Below are 13769 nucleotides of genomic sequence, written 5' to 3'. Positions count from 1 at the left end.
GAATTTCTGTAAGATGGCGGATATATTTTTAAATGTAAACGAATTAAATTATTTGCTGATGCTGCTGAGGCTTTACTCGTTTATTCCCTCACTTTGAAGTATAGGATGCTGTGGCTAGAGATTTTAAATACTAAATTTTAAAATATATTCAAACTTTTTGCTTTACTGACTGAGATAGATATATTCTTATCATCAGGAATAACCACTGCCACTATGGTTGCTAAATGACTGTTTCTTTTAAGTTCAATGTGCACATTCAACTAAAACTGAATAGTCTTTTCGCTACTTGTTAAACCTCTTACAAATTTTACATTGAACTAAAAAGAAATAGTCTTTTTGTTGCTGGTTTTGTTGGGCTTCCCAAAAACAGTGATCATGAACAGTGGCGGTTTAGCATTTAACCACTTAATATTTGGGTTTTTTTTTGTTAATATTATTTATGTCCCAAATTAATTTGTAGTATCTCCTCGGAACGTAATTCACACGTATTATACTTTGTAAAAAAAAGTATTAATTTTACAAAAAATATATTTTAAATTTATAATAGCTCAAAAGCATATTTTTGTCAAACAGAAATTTGAAAATGTGTTTTTAAGACAAAACATGTCAAGCAATATACGAGTAGTGATTTTTATACTGCCATAATTGAAAAACTACCTGAAATTCTGATTTGGTGTTTTATTGATTTGTTAGCTTTTTATTAAACAATTTACCCAATAGTCATTTTTTTTATAGAAGAAAGGAGACGAGAGAGGAAAGTGTAAAATCCAAGTATAAAAATTGGAAAATTGTTTTCAGGCGTTGCCTAGCATGCAAAACAATTCAATTGAATCTCATCACAACATCAAATATTGCAGCTCTTAAAATTTCTCAAAATCAACAGATAGATGAAGTAAAAAAATGTAGTTATTCAAATATATGCAAAATGGTAAATGTTACACAGCATGTAAATCGGCCACGTAAATCAGCCAATGACAAACAGGTCATAAGCCCTGTAAATGTCTAGACTTACATATTTCCTTCTTTAAAATATTCTCCATCTCTGTTGAATTTGTTCAAAGGTATTATGTATTTTTGAGAAATCAATCGTCCAGTTTATAAATCATACAAGTCATAAAAGTCGGGTTTTATATTTTGATATTAAGTTTTTATGTAAAATTTCCCTCTCTATCAGATTTGCTTGTGACACAATTGCAAAATAACAATTAAAACTCTTATGCTTAAAGACTTCTACAGGAATAAATAATGAATTGTCCTCCTAATAAAAGAAACATTTCCCCACAGGGGTATTTCTGGAAATTAAAACACTTTTAGGACGTCGTGTTCCTTATAAACATTTGCAAAAAAACGAAAATCTATCTAAATATAATCTAAAATAAACACTTTTTCAAATGACTTACCAGATTTGCGAGAAAAATATGTTGGGGCTATTACGAGTCACCAAAAATGGCGCATAAACCACTTGTCTGAGACAATTTGATACTGCGCACGTGCTATTGACGCTAGCAACTCACGAGGAATGGATGCAATGAGTACAATAAGAATGGCGTCTAGACTAATGTTGCAAATTTAAGAAAATATTGCTAAATTTGGTAGATTTATTTGACTTTCGGAATATACCCATTCTCGGAATTACCCCAATGCACCTTATACAGTTCAAGCATTAATATACAATATGATAATAAAAAAAATCTCTTCACATGGTATTTGGATATGTCTTACTTATAAACAAGACGATTGAAATGTCAATATACGAAAATATGCAGGCGTTTTCTCTGATTTATTTTATTTGAAAAAGTAACAAAAAAAGAAATACCAAATTTTACAGAACTTTCGTGAACATTAAAATCACCAGAAGCTCTGTTTGGTTCATGATAATTGAGACAGATTATAATTAATTTATCGTAAAATATATTAAGACCTTAAAAACAAATCTCGTTTTCAATTATACTTGTTACTCATTAATCTTGACGCAGAATGCAATTTTTCAATTCCATTTCAATGATACACATAGTAATTATAAGATAAGTCAATGATACGAGGTGTAATTTGTTACAGACAAATTTTAATGATGTTTTGAGTATGTCCAAATGCTTGCCGACTGGCTGAATATTCTCCCTAAGGAGTTGTTCATATTTAAATTTATTGCAACAGAGAGGGAAAACATTTTTGAGACGGGAATATGGGAGTCTAGGCATTGACAGGGCTTATGATCTGTCACTGGCTGGTTTAAGTGGCCACTTTACACACTATGTAACATTCACAATTCTGCCTTTGTTTGAACATCCACATTTCCTCAACTCTTCCATCTGTTGACTTTTGTGAAGTAAAAGAGCTAAAACCTACACTGTTTGTACAGTTTTTTCTAAGAACAGGTTTCCCTAGTAAAAAATACTCTAAAATTAGTTTTGTGTAAAAAAAAATCACATAGTAAATATATTTTTTTAAATATTAATAAAAAACAATTAGAATTACTTGACCATCTGTTGCACGAACGGATGATCAGGCATACGCTTTAGGTGCCAGTGTTCTATAAATGTGATTATATAATTAATTTTAAGCAGATAATCGAACCCGTAACTCAATGTCTGATGACTAAATGCTAATCATCTTACCACAAAGTGCACGTTGCAGATTCATAATTACGTGTTTATCATTTAAATGGTTTATATTGATTAACGTCGCTGTAATAACGGTATACACAGTAGGTAAAACGCCTTGAGGTCACATTAGTTTGGATTGGCGTTATCTTAATCAAACAAATAGAGATCCTGTGAGATGTAGAGAGCGATCGAATAGTTGACGTGTTGGATAATGTATACTGTGCACCCACCTTAAGGGCTACTAAGGCTCCCAGCAGAACAATTGATATAGTAATTTATGCCCTGGTGTGGACAAACCACTGGCTAACAAGTGGTCGAGTTGATTGCTTGTGACGTCACTAAGTGTAAACATAAATTATGTAGACAATAATCTTACACATAAATAATGTGATATTTGTTAAAAATAAAAATTATTTTTTAATTATATGAACATTTTTTTTCGTATATTTTTTTAAAATTTCTTCCGATCATTTGATTGTTTAAAAAATGTGTGATACATATTTATTTTATTATTATTTATTTAAATACTTTATGCAGGTACATATACAGTTTACATATATATGCATAAGAGCGGGCATATTGCCTTAAGGAAGTTTCTTCCTACCTACCCAAACCGTTCAATTTGAATTTGATATTGTCGGTTTATTCTTAATTTCATCATATATCGAAATATTGAAAACCAAATTTATTTTATTAGAAGAAAAATTGATTAAATATCTACACTTCACCATGAAGAGAGGAGGGACTAAAGAAGGAAGGAAAGAGGGAGGAAAAAGGAATAACATAAATATTCAGGAAGTGACATTTCATTCGTGATTTGAATGTAAATAAGGAAGGGGCGTCTCTGACTTAAGAGGGTAAATTATTCCATAATCGAGAAGCTACTAATGTGATTAAGAAAAAAATAGAGCGTTGAATGGGTATTGAAAGGGTTCTCTCGTTACTAGAACGAATAGTTAGCCCATTCTGTGTTAGATGTTTGAAGAGCTCTCTCAGATTAACAAGCAAAGTATAATTATTTTATCATCATCATCATCATCGTTCCCTTTCCATAGTACATAGGGCACTGCATTGGTACAACAATCGCAGAGTATCTTAATCATTTCTGTAACATGAAAGTAAGATGATCAGTCTTACGCTTCAGGTACCAGTCCAGGGACTATGAAAACACCAATTTAAATCAATATTCTACATCAACCATGTCAGGATTCAAACACGAGGCCGACAATTATTTAGGTATAATATAATAATCGTTTTATTTTTGTTTAATCAAAAAAAAATACATGAAGATAAAAATAGGTGCGTAGATTGTCACGGTCACTATTATCGATATGGATCTTTTTTGGCTGATTACCCAGAAAAGATATACATTGAAGATAAAATAATTTCAAATATTAAGAAACTGACATTTTCATAGTGATTTAAATGTGAATAATAACGGAGAGTCTTGGAGATAAGAGAGTATATTACTCTACGATCAAGCAGCTACTACTGTGAAAAAGGAAGCAAATCCAGGCTTTTGTCTACAAACATTTGGACAAGTTCGAAATATTTTAAGAAATACAATGTGTATAATTCATTTGTTGAGTTGGATACAAATTTTAAAATGTGAACATTAAGAGTAAGCGGCCGAAAAAACAACTTGTAAGCTTTTTGCGGATGTCATATTATGCTCTCAGTTAGGAATTTTGTTATTACAAACAGAAAAACAATTTAAGGTTAAAAACAGTTTCAATAGGAATTGTCTTTTTTGGATGAGTTCATGTAGAATAGTTTTATAATAGCGGAACACTTCTTAGAAACAGGTCATCTTTTGCCTTCGAAACCAGAGATTCTGCATAAACCCAGTACTACAGAGCACGAATAATAAGAGGCGATTTAAGTACACAGACACCCAAATAACATAAACAATGACAACGGGCTGAAATTAAACTCAACATGGTTCCCGGCACTACACACTACGTAAAATCCACGGAATGAACATACTGCCGACTGCGACGTAGTACAATTTTTTTTAACATAAATATATTTTTTGTCTATATAGCACGCAGTTTACCCTGAAGATGGCTCCTGCAATGGTAGCCGAAACGTAGGAACGAATCAAAAGGTTAAATATTGATAAAAATGGTGTTGTATTTTAAACCGTTTTTTTTTTATTTTTCAAAACATCGCAGAAGTGTCCGTAAGTTCTATTTCACACCTGTTAGATGATATTTTCGCATAGTCGGTTGCGCGGCATACGGGTGTTTATAGGAGCAATTATACGATGCGATGCCGCCAGGTGGCGGGTGCTCATCATGCCTTGGGTGAAAAGTGGTTAATATTGTTTGTAATTACGTTATGAAATATTCTCAGTTTTAACTACTTGTATAACCTACGTCGTCTCTTAAGATAGAGAAAAAGGTTTCCACAACTGTATAGTTTTCTGAACTCCACGTCACGTTGTTTAAAAATTATCCATGACATAGGCGCCTTGGACTCTCAGGAAGAAAACTCACCTCCACACACAGCTTTTATAGTATTTTAGAGTACCATTAGACTTTCTGTATCAATTTTAATGATTTTACTTTATTTTGTACATATTATGTATTTTAGTTATTACTGCGATTGTTTTAAATTGTGCAGATGAAAAACAAATGTTTAAATTGTATACAATAGAGCCCTGGTGCCAACCCGACCGGAACAAAGTATGGACTTGGAAAAACAGGGATGAAAGTAGGCTGAATGCAGCATAAATGCGGTAAAATTATGTACGATAGATGCAATAGATAAATTACAGATTGATAAAATTGAAATTAAATTTATTTCTTTAAACAATCACTTTGTAAAACGCCCTTGAGGTAGTTATATTACAAAAATGGCGCTACACAATTTATCTATGATAATAATAATAATGCACTTAAGTCGAAATCCGTGCATTTTGTAAGGCTGAGATAAGCATTATCGACAAAATCAAGAAAGGAGCCTCGCGTTGGTTAGGACATATAGAGCGAATGGACAGGGAAAGAACGTCTAAAAAAAATTGAGTTGCAAATTTTATTAGATGCAGAAATAGAGGAAGACCGAAAAAGACATGGCCAGACCAACTTTAAAAAACACTTGAAGACGGACATGTCAAAAGTCGAAATAATCGGCGCACGTGCAAAAGGAGATATATGAATATATAAGAAGTGAGATCTTTATGCAAAGACAGAGTTATGTGGCGTTCTACCTTTTCTGCCTACCCTTATGGGGAAACGGCTTGATGGTTTGTTTGACATGAAGAGCGTAGAATCTGTCTTTCTTCTTAAGTTCCTATTTGTTTTTTTCTTAATACAATTTAATTTCAAATACTTAAACCATTAATGTTAACAAAATAATTATTACAAAAAGCATTGCATAGAATATTTTAAAAAAACCAATGATCATACAATAAAATAAAAGAAGTCCAGGACCAGAGAATCCAATGCCCTATACCTTCTTTATAAAGTTGTGAAGCGATTTAAGGCTATCGGCTTTTGTCACCTTAAATGTGTGAGCCTTCCAACTGAATCAGTTCAGTTTGTGGGAGTCATAGTTTATCAATCGATGTCACACACACGAGCAATGATTTTACCTGAAATAAAGAGCATTGATTGAAGAAGCAAGTCATAATTTTTCATTGGCTTATTCTGCAAAAGCAACAGTATTGCACAAAAGATGTCCGTCCACATAAAAGCAACGTCCTTGAGTCGCCGTAACACTCACGCGACATAATTTGGTTAATTGTTTATTCTCCAAGTAATAAATACGCATTAAACAGAATATAATTGGGTTGTGGTCCCGTGGCTAGTGTCTCAAAGGTCAATGGTTCAAATTCCATTCTACCCCAACTTGATTTCTATTTTATAATTGTGAGTTTTTTACAAATCGTTGAAAATGGCCCTTAAAATGAAATATTTGGGTAAATGATAAAAACGCAAATATTTATTTTATTAAGAAAAAAATAATGTATGTAAACATCGTTTGTTCTGTCAGTCTCCAAGTGTGGTAGGAGCTCCAGCCCTCAACAACTTAAATCCTACAAGTTTAATGACAGTAGCCGTCAGAAGTTTCTGCGTATTTCTTTATTTTGGCATTAGGTTCTTACAGATTAATTGAGGGCATTAAAAGCAAACTAAGGAAAATTAGTTATTGATGCCAAAATAAACAATACATAAAAACCTACCTACCTAAATAATAGTGTAATTCAAAACTATCTCTAAATCTTGCAAAAACAGATTTCAACTATACTGCTTGACATCGCAAACTAAGCATCCTCAATTGAGTTAGTGAAACATAGTTAGAAATCTCACAATTCCTTTTTCAAAGTTTGCTTCTAATACCCTCAATTCATACCACCGTACATACATCATTATTCTGAGCCACATGAGAATGTAGACACTAATTTTAGTAAGAATTTATGATGGTGCAATGTAGGTTAAAATGATTAATTTTGTCCTTATAAAAACAAGCACTTCCTAACTCGTTATATTAATAATTGTTTTTGTTGGCAAAACATGCTAACCCGGCAAAAATTGAACCGTTTTCAAACGGTAAACGATATCTCAAATATATCAAATCATGTTAGGTACACGATTTCATCCACTCAAATTATTGAAAGCCAATCAAAAAAGTTCAATGGGCAATTATATGTTTAATTAATTTGCTAAGTGGTGTTTGTTCGATGTTTGTCAATAATAATTACTCTTAACATGGTGCGTATTAGTGTAAAACATTGATAATAATACCGCATGTGGAAACATTATAAACTAATAATTATTATTCTGTACTCAAAAATTTCGATGTAATTTGCCTGTGGTTTCAATATTGCATGGGTTTTATACTTTGACTACTTACGAACAAATGTATTAACATTAATTTGTAAATTGCAAAATTGACTGACAACAGTGGCCTGACTTTACTACCACGCATTGAATATTGTTACAAACACACTTTTTAGAAGGCACCGCTAACTCTTATTTTTATTAATTGGATTCAGGCTTCATTAAATTTTTATTTGACTATTTCCTGTGTCAGCGTGGAATTGCATAAAGGTTTAATTTTTGGCGTATAATAAATATATACGTTACTTCTCTCAGTGCGTCTGTTTTTAAAAATGGATAGCAAATTACATAACAGATGCAACAAAGGCCATAACAAATTAAAATTACATATTTTACTCGCTTGTGACATGTTTATTTGATAAAACGTCTTTAAATTCTGGGCTCATATCCCTAGACTAGTGATTTTGACTCTACGGGTGCTTATGGGCTTATAATTTAAGAAATGGGAAGTCAAAGGGAGATTATTTTCCAATGTATACGAGAAAAATATATTACGTCGTTTGTAGGGACCCTAGTTTTCCGTACAAAATTTGGTTAGAAAACTATAAAACTTTCTTTATCTGTAAAATCATATTCTACATAATACATATTCCCTACGTTAGTTCTGTATTTATGTTTGTTCAGTTTTAAAAGATAGAGCAACATCTATTCGAGAAGTTATATGATTCTCACATTTGCTGTTCTGCTTTGTAAGATAGATCATTGTTTGTGACAGAATAATGAAATATTTAAATTAAACACGCAAATGCTGAAAATTATTTAAAATTTATGACTTCAGATTCTGATCTTTAACTATGATATATTTTAGTAGAAGATACATCGCAAGATGCATTGCAAACATTGCATTACGTCAGTTAAAGTACTGTAGAAAGAAAATACATTTTGAAATATTTGTTTTATTATTTCTCTTACCTGTATGCACTTAGTAACGAATATAACAATTTTTTTATTTTGATTTTTTTGTTAAATATTTTGCACAAACAGATTTATAAATTGACGGGTTTTTCGCCAAATGGCAGTGTCTTCAAATCAACCGAAGAAATACAATATTTTATTTATATTATTAGTTTCAAAACGTATAGGAGAAAAATATTTTTAAACAAACAAAAAATAGAACTATCAATAAGTTTATATCAGTAAATTGATATCGCTTTTAGTCTTCAGTTGAAAAAACGGAATAAAGAGAAGAGATAAGGGAACACAAAAAATATGTTTTTTTGGTCCAATTTAAACAGAGCTAATGTAGAAATATCGACACTATTAAGAGAAGGACGAATTCAGTTCTTCTATATTAAAAGGTATTTATTTAACCACCGTTTTTTTCTTTTTTAATTTGATGCAAATATGTTCTCCGAGATCATTGCTATGATTCTTATTCATTATTATTTTAAAACTATATTTAAATCGGTAGTTATTTCTTGTTACAAATCACCATTAGTTTCAAAACGTATTTAAATGCAAAACTGTTTACTATTGTCCACTTCACCCCCAAAAAACAGTATGAATTAATTGCCTTTATTACATATAATAAAATTTTTAATCCATTTCTAAACCGATTGCGTGAGTTTCAAATAGTACTTAAATATATTGCTTAGTTTTAAAAGGTTTATGCCCATCGAGAAAAATATCAAATAAAATGTGAAAATCTAAGTTTCATCATGTTTTGAAAACGTGTAGGGTTTGTAGTCCATGATTGACGACACACACACGTGCTAAATAATTCAACTGAAATTATAGTGCGACGACCGATAAAGCAAATCAGCGTTTTCTATTGAATTCAATGCATAACATTCTGCGAAATACGAGATCATCGTCCTGTAGTACATTCACGTCGTCACTATAATGGAGATATGAAGAACAAAGGAACGTGGCCTATAAAGAGACCATACAGCGCAGTCAACGCGTAGTCCAGTCCAGTTTAGCCAATTCAGTCAGTCAATCCAGTTTAATCAGTGACTCAGTTCCAGAATGTAGTTCAAGTGCAGTTACTTACAACACCTCATCGCTGTAACACTCGTGCGACATAATGCACCATTTATTCCCCACGTAATTCATACACATTAAAGAGCAACCTCGTGTCTTCTGTCAATCTCTAACTAGGGTAGGAGCTCCAACCCACACATAATTCCTACACATGGATTAATATTACTTTCTTCTTGCACAAGTATTTATTTTGTATTGTCGTAATGATAATTATTGATCCGTTAAACAATTTTATCAAATTTCGCAATAAAATGGTTTTTGAATGTTCGTGGTGATTTTGAAGTACTAAAGAGGATGTGATACAATACGGAAATATCACAAACTACAAATACCGACAAAAATATATTGACTGGATTAAGAATTATTACTTGAATTTTTCAAATCAACATGGATATTGTGGATAAATGTTTTCATGTATACATTTTTAAAAGAAATTTATGAAAAATACATCACTAGAAAAACACGACATGTTTGGCCTTGATAGTTGTAACATCAAGATTTGTGACAATGTTTTAAACAAATTTCAATGATCAAAAACAAATAAACATGAATCGTGACGTACCCACAGTTTCCACTGTATTCCACAATCCATGGAAGCAAGAGGGTAGGTGTTGGTCGTGTCTCACTGCCGTTGTCACTCTCGATGTCGCAAATCCCGAAAGTTGTGATGCCTATGAATCTTGAAGTCCGGTGTCACTGCGCAGGTTGGTAGAAGGTACTGGTCCGCATTCCTGGTGCAAAGCGATGGTTAAGTCCAAGGGGGGTGAATCCAGTAGTTGAGCGGGAGGTCGAAGAAGTCGAGTCAGGCCCGAAAGCGGAACATTTGTCCTTTATTGTAGGTCTTACACTTGGCTGACAGATACCGGTGACCCTCGCAATATATTTTAGTCACAGGCAATAAATGACAACAACAAAAAGCAGAAGCAATCTGGGATTAAAGTTTTGAACACGGTACAATTATTGATAATGTAGCATGAATTACGCATAAAGGATGATTATATTAGATTTGACTTACCAGAAGTTTTGTTAAAAGGTTACGTGAGTGAAATAAAATATTTACTTGTACATTTTGTGGAGTTTTATTTGTTAATTTTATTTGAAAAAGAGATGTAGTTAATATTGAAAGAAATCCAGTAATATTAAATAAACAAGAATTGAATTTACGTTTACGATGAATGCCATTAGCTATGTCATGTTGGTCGGCCGATACCAGTGCTAATCGGAGAGTCTAGTTTGCGTTTCCGTTTCACCGCGCTTGGTGCCTTGTTAAGTTGGTACATGGTAATTTTAGATATTGTAACTTATGTCTTTAATAATATTATACCTTTATAAGTTCTCAAAATTAATTTTCTCCTACTTTTTTAAGGTGTAGTTGGTTTTATATGAATGGGCTGTCAATAAAATCTTCATCTAATGTAAAAAAGTACAATTTTGAAAATTTTCGACAAAAAGCTTTAGTCCACTCATGTTTTCTCTCTTTCTCCTTCTTTAAAAAACATAAATTCATGAATATTTTGAGCGTGTTCAAATGATTGTTGAGAAAGGCCAGATTAGGAAGGCTAGCTAGGAAGTTATTAGAATAAACATATTACGACAGTGATAAAAAACGCTTTACAGAAATAAATATGGATGTTTTGGCATTTACATGACTTATGACATGGTACTGGCTTATTTAAGTGGCCACTTTACACACTGTGTAGCATTTACCATTTAGCATCCATATTTTTTCAACTCTTCTACACCCACATTAATAAATTTTTCAGCTCTTTGACTTCACGGAAATCAACATATGAAAGCATTGAAGAAATATCATCATATGAAATCAATTAAGGTAGAAACAAAGTAAAAGGCCTGCAATATTATGTTTTTAATAATTTAGTAAATCTGGGTTAAACGAATATAAAGCCAGTTACATGCAAATCGATTGCCTTATTTTAAATGCCAAACTAATGCATATGTTCATTTAGTTTGCTATGAAAAGAGAATAATTAACAAACTGTCAAATACTTTTTAACTGGTGAACTAAAACTTATTTTGATTGAATTAATTTCAGTATGTTAAAAACTGTATCTGTTAATGAAACATTTTCACACATTTTTTTATAACTAAATATATTTAGATGTGTAATAAAAAATTATAACAATAATAATTTACTATCACTTTCATATTATATTTTACGCCAAATTAAAAACAACGGCGTAGGGCATTTCAGTAATGAATTGTATAATTATTTTACTACTAAGAGATGATAGAAAATATTGTTCTTCGAGCCTCATGTAATTGGCCCTCTGAGACTTTTTCCATCTTTCTCGACGGAGTGAAATATTTTTCGTTAATAAAAAGTAACATTTAACACTAGTCAGCTCTTCAGTTATCCCGGCGCAAAAAATCACGACGATTACGACATGAAAGAAACACAAATAAATAGACAAACACAATTTCATATCTATACTGTTAGTATGGATTACGGATTGTTAAATTAATGTTCCAAAATATTTCAACAAAAATTTTATACCGTGTTTTTTTCAAAACTAAATACAAAGAGGATCTAGTGTTTTTGCATTATATTGGATACTTTTAATTTAATTTATTGAGAAATCATTTGATTCAATTATTTTTTTCTATCATATATTTGAAAATAACTTGCTGGACTCACATATTTGTTTTCATCGTTATTTTTTTACCCCCTCATATAGTGTATGAGGTACTGCACAGGCGCTTCAATTGTATTTTTGTTACATGAAAGATAAAGCGATTAGTCTTACACTCCAGGTGCTAGTTCAGGAATAATGAAATATTGCAGTGTAGATTCACTTTTTAAACCAATACTTCTCATTCACCGTATCAGAAATCAAAACCAGCACTTCAAAAATGGTAGCCAAAAACGCTTACCATTGTACAGCAAGGTGGACTCATCTCAATTCCTATTTTCATGTATTTTATTTGAGAGTGGTAATCGAGTCAAAAATCCTGATCCAGATTTTAAGCTGTATTTCACACACAAAGATAATCATTTACAGCACTACTTTTTTTGCCTTCTCTTTCACAGTAATAGCTGCTTGACTGTGGAATAACCTACGCACTAATATCAGGGACATTATTTCTTTGTTAACATTTAAATCACGTATAAAATTTCACTTCCTGAATATTTGAGTTTTCCTTTATTTCCTTTTCTTTTTCCTTTCCTCTCTTCATAGTAAAGTGTTGATATTAGGATAATTTTGGTTTCTTTACAAAGTAAATTAATTTGTACTTCAATGTTTTGTTTTTTAATGAAAATACTATCAGATGCCAACAATATTTTCATATACCACTGTTTTCCTCAAATTGAACGATTTAGGTAGGTCTGAAAAAATTGCATAAAAGCAATATGCCCGCATTTTTGCATTTGTTTCTAAATTGTTGATATATATATAAAGTGTTTAAGTAAATAAATGTATTCTTAATCTGCTGGAACAAATAAAAATCCGTTTTCAATTAGCAATAAATAATTGGTATTTTTTTTTTTGATTATTTTAATCCATGCCTAACTGTAATATCAATCAAGATAAATTATTTTGCAATAGGAATTGAGGTGTTTCAGCGTGTGGTTTCAATTCGATTCTAATAATATTATTCTATTTTTTTGTTTCCACTTTAGGAAATCAATATTGATTACTGATTCCTTACCAAACGGAATTATTGCAAATATAACAATCGTCGTGTCTTAATTCATTATTTCTAATTTTTTTTTTTTGCACCGCAGCAGACCAGATTGCTCAATTGCAATTGTCAATTACAGCACAGAATACCTAGTTCAAAAATCATTATTTTTATGTTCTCACCAAAAATTGACCCAGAACATTCCGTGTGTGAGTTAAGCATAATAATTATCACCTCTTTGAGGAAATTTTGGCTTGATAAGAAAATACTGAAAATGCAATATACCCCTTTTATTTGCTTAAAAATTGTACAAGCTCATAAAACGTTGAGTAATGTATTTAAAAAATTAAACAATGATAAATTTACGCTTCAATTAGTAAACCAATAAGGAGCAATATGATTCATCGCATGAGTAAAGTAAAAATGTATTCTTAAATTAAACATCGTGATGAGCGCATGATTTTTTTTCATAAATTTATTGTGTAGTCAAGTTTCTCTATGAAAACACAAAGAAAATGTGGCTAAAAATAAAAATCATGCAGTTAAAAAAATACTTTTACAATAACTGTGCAATTTGGATTATCAGCCTGTTGTAAGGTTGCAGATTTCAAAAATCTGACGTTCATTTTTCGCTCCATCATAACTTGATTCTTATTTTCTAACACGTTCGTTTATTATAAGAAGTTGAATTTCGAAC

At 31.4% G+C, this 13769-nt stretch overlaps 1 long non-coding RNA gene across 1 annotated transcript in view; it reads left to right on the top strand.

The window, feature by feature from the left end:
- The window catches only part of LOC148277252 (uncharacterized), a 45583-nt gene that overhangs the window by 30067 nt on the left and 1747 nt on the right, over nt 1-13769 (top strand). The window lies entirely within an intron of this gene.

Source organism: Micrasema longulum, unplaced genomic scaffold, assembly GCF_059751315.1.
Source record: "Micrasema longulum isolate JH-2025_06_02 unplaced genomic scaffold, ASM5975131v1 h1tg001063l, whole genome shotgun sequence".
Lineage (NCBI taxonomy): Eukaryota > Metazoa > Arthropoda > Insecta > Trichoptera > Brachycentridae > Micrasema > Micrasema longulum.
This window is presented reverse-complemented; position numbering and strand designations above follow the sequence as displayed.